General features: G+C 36.9%; 1 protein-coding gene across 1 annotated transcript in view; it reads left to right on the top strand.

Annotated features, from left to right (window-relative positions):
• Positions 1-6, top strand: part of LOC309486893 (uncharacterized protein) — a gene marked incomplete at its 5' end in the record, with an annotated part of 6,649 nt that extends 6,643 nt beyond the window's left edge. Inside the window, one exon of the mRNA XM_082154362.1 lies at positions 1-6. This exon is cut by the window's left edge and continues 802 nt beyond it.
• Between the last annotated feature and the right edge of the window lie 4,441 nt (positions 7-4,447).

Genomic DNA, 4,447 nt, shown 5'->3' with positions numbered 1-4,447 from the left:
CAATTTTTTTTATATTTCAGAAGCATGTGACTACACATTTCCATATTACTAGAATCAACGCAATATGACGAGTTCACACGGATTTTTTTATCCTTCACACTTTATTTATGTGTTGCATTATATTTATGCATCGTTTTCTCATAAACATAGTTTACGATTGCAGTATTTTTTTTTAAGGAGAAGCGAAATGTCACAGTGTTGATCCGTGACGGAACCTGTGAAATGAACCTGCCAGCAGATTATTATGAGGATTCATGCTCAGGACGCTCGGACGGCGCCGGACGGCATTTTACTAGTTTCACTTTATACTGGCCCAGCCATAATGTAGCCTATTCATGGATTTCATCAGGTCCCTTTCCACAGGTGTATTAATCAAGCACAATGCAGTCTGCATTCATAATCTAGGTGCTTGATTTTATACACCTGTGGAAAGGGACCTGATGAAACCCATGAATATGTTAACATGCATTCACCTTGTGCAGTAATGAATTCCTCAAGCCAGCGGTTGATCATCTTAACATTGAAAAAGTTGTGGTTAATTCAAGATAAAATAACTTCAATATGGCACTTCATGTAATTGAAGGGGTGGTTGATTATGATTTGACTTTTCTAACTTTAGTTAGTGTGTAATGTTGCTGTTTGATCATAAACAACATCTGCAAAGTTACAATGCTCAAAGTTCAAAGCAAAGGGAGATATTTTCTTTTAAAGAAATTGCTTTTTAAGGACTACAACAAACGGCTGGTAGAGACTACACCACATTCCTCCCGGGTTAGTGACATCACCAACCCTAGAATTTACATAAACCCCGCCCCCGGGAACGCGATTTATAGATTATCAAGACAGAATATGCTAATCAATGACTAGAAGAAAACTACACATAAGCTACATAAATTCACCAACTAACCATTCAGAAATGTCCTGTTGCTTCTTGTCACTTCTTCTAGAGTCTCTCCATCATTGTCTGACTTCGGTTTGAACATAAAAGGCTAAAAGTTTTTGAAATTTTCAGTGCATGTCTGTGTGAGTGCAAGCTGTTGAAGCTCCGCCCCCTGTGCCGGGAGCAGCAGCTCATTTGCATTTAAAGGAACAGACACAAAACGGTGCGTTTTTGCTCACCCTCAAAAAGTGACAACTTTAACATATACAAATATCTGTGGGGTATTTTGAGCTAAAACTTCACACACACACTCTGGGGACATCAGAGACTTATTTTACATCTTGTGAAAGGGGCATTATACCACCCCTTTAAACAGTGTCTCAATTATTATTATTTTTTAGAACCCATTTAAGCGTGACATAAAGTGTCCCCTTTTTGGGGTCACTGTATAGGCCTTCATGATAAACAGTGAGAAATGAAATGAAAAGCCGTGTTTGTTTATACCAGGCAGTGTCGTGTGCAGGAAAGAGGAAGATTTGAGTTGTAATGTGAGTGAAGGCAGGTCAGTAAAGGGACACGGTTCTCTCTCTCTATCAGTAAGAGAGACGTACGGAATATTCCGTGGAGATTTGAAGGAGTTTCTTCCTCTCCGAGCGCGAGTTTCACCTGAGCTCTCTTTATACCTGCTTAAAATAACTCGGTCCAGCTCAGCCACACCTCATGACTCACCAGCGTGTGAGCCGCTCAATCCCTGTATTTACATGCGCTGCAGTTTTTTTCTGTTTGTTCTGATGGTTTATTCAGAGCTTTTTTTACATTTAAATATTCCGCAGTATGTCTACAAAACATCTAGAACAGAAAAAGACAATAAAATAAATAAGTGAAGTAAAATAGATACAATGAAACAAAGGAATAGTGTTAAAATTGATTTGAAATGAATTAAATAAATAAAAAATAGCACATTGAAATTTGGGAATTCATTTTAATGCTTGCATTTTTATACATATTTGCTAGATAAATGCCTACTAAAAGCAATTTCAAGTTATATGTTAGTTATATGTTCCTAAGATAATTAAAGGAAGGGTATAGGCAATTTTTTTTAATACACTTTTTATATACTTTATTTTTTGTGTGTTTCTATTTGTATTGTATTTTTTTATATATATTTGTATTTTTAACACTTTTTGTTATACTGGTTGAAACTCGTCACATTCTGCTAGCAATCAATAATAGAAGTGGTCTAAATATATAAATGTACATATATGTGACTCTGGACCACAAAACCAGTCACATGAGTCAATTTTTTTAAAATTGAGATTTATACATCACCTGAAAGCTGAATAAATAAGCTTTCCATTGTTGTATGTTTTGTCAGGTATGACAATATTTGGCCGAGATACAACTATTTGAAAATCTGGAATCTGAGGGTGCAAAAAAAATCTAAACATTGAGAAAATCTCCTTTAAAGTTGTTAATTTGTGTTCAAGATTGTGCTGCATTCACTCACACAAATACAAGTTTTATATATTTACGGTATTTATAAATTTACAAAATATCTTCATGGAACATGATCTTTACTTAATATCCTAATGATTTTTGCCATAAAATAAAAATCGATCATTTTGACCCATACAATGTATTGTTGGCTATTGCCACAAATATACCTGTGCGACTCGTGACTGGTTTTGTGACCCAGGGTCACATATCTCCTGTGGAAGTCTCGGGATCAAAAACTTTTCGTCCAATCATTGCATTCAGTTCGAATGCAAGGATACGATGCCCTTCCTGCCTGTCGACATTATGTGTTTAATACCTCCGCGCACCGGCTCGCGCAGACATCACGCATCATCAGTGCTTTCCTGAAGGTTACGCAGAGTTAGGGGCCGTTTAGTTTAGATTTATTTAAAGTTTGACAAGGCAGGATATTGTAGAACAAAACCATGAAATCTATCAAACATAACACATACTCAAAACAACCTAATGTACCTGATTTAAAACAAATAATAATAAAAAAGGGCCGTTAACTCAGAACACTTTTTCCATTCCAATGCACTACTTTTCCATAGTTATTCTAAACACGAGCTCGACGGATGCGTATAACCGTTGCGCTCGCGTCTTGCGTCTTTTGCAGCGTCTCGCGCATGACACGTCGTTCTCAAGTTAAAAAACGTGTCTCAAGACCTTGCATTTTTTCCCCAAAGCAAAAACGTGTTGTGTGGACGTCAGTCAAACAAACAACAGAACTTTTACAGTTCCTCCTGAACATATAACATCCAGCTTTTGCTGCTTCAGGCCATGTCATAACCGTAACTACAATATCAACAATGTCAACGGAGACGCTGTGAAGGGAGGGTGGGATCTTATGCTTTCAAAGCTCATTTGCTATTGCCTCTCTGAAATTGCATACCTTTAATTCTATTGAAAATTCAGTTGAATAGAATACATTTTTCATAGCACTATAAACTTTTTAACTAATAGTTGACTTTATATGTAGATTTTTTTTTTAAATATGCAGCTTTGTTGTGGTGATTTTTGTGTGGTTGCATTTTGGTGTAAAAATAGTTGATATGTGACCCTGGATCACTAAACCAGTCACATGGTCACACGGGTTTATTTGTGGCAATAGCCAACAATACATTGTATGGGTCAAAATTACAGATTTTTCTTTTATGCCAAAAATCATTAGGATATTAAGTAACATTCATGTTGCATGAAGATATTTTGTACATTTTCCTACCGTAAATATATAAAACATTTATTTTTGTGAGTAAATGCAGCACAATCACGAACATAAATGCACAACTTTAAAGCAGATTTTCTCAATGTTTAAATTTTTTTGCACCCTCAGATTCCAGATTTACAGTATCTCTGCCAAATATTGTCATATCCTACCAAACAATACTTCAATGGAAAGCTTATTTATTCAGCTTTCAGATGATATATACATCTCTCAATTTCAAAAAATTGACCCATGTGACTGGTTTTGTGGTCCAGGGTCACATATATTAATTATTTTTTATAAGTTTTGATGCATTTTCTGCAGCAGTTCTGTTAAGCAGAACAATGAAAGTGATTTCAGGTTACCTGTTACGATTTCTCTTGACAAAATTCAATTGAATTTGCATTTCCGTGTAACTTAAAAACAGTTGACGTTTATTAGCCGTATCAAGCGTAAACAACACCTTTAGGATGCTAGGGAGAAACCCTGAGAAGAATCCTTCTCTGCTCACGCTCCTGTAAATGTTGGCAGTAAATGGTGAAGAAGATGGTGTTGTGTAAATGTCCTCGGGCCTGCTGTAGTGTTGCTGCTTCCTGAAGGGGATTTTTCAGTTGGGGTTGAGCTCGCGCGGGTGAAAGGGCCTATAGGATGACTAACTCGCCCTGGAAAGATCTCCTGGAGGTTGAGGGGCCGGACCGCAGGTGTGGCGGGAGGTAAACGTGCATGGCTGAGGAATGGGTTAGGATGGTGTTTACCCATGGAGGATACAGCTGGAAAACTTGGGATCGTATTTGCAAAAAAAAAAAGTGGATTCCTTTGGACAACTTCCTGAACTTTTATGAGGTTAC

Source organism: Leuciscus leuciscus, assembly GCF_965113295.1.
Source record: "Leuciscus leuciscus genome assembly, chromosome: 22".
NCBI lineage: Eukaryota > Metazoa > Chordata > Actinopteri > Cypriniformes > Leuciscidae > Leuciscus > Leuciscus leuciscus.
This window is presented reverse-complemented; position numbering and strand designations above follow the sequence as displayed.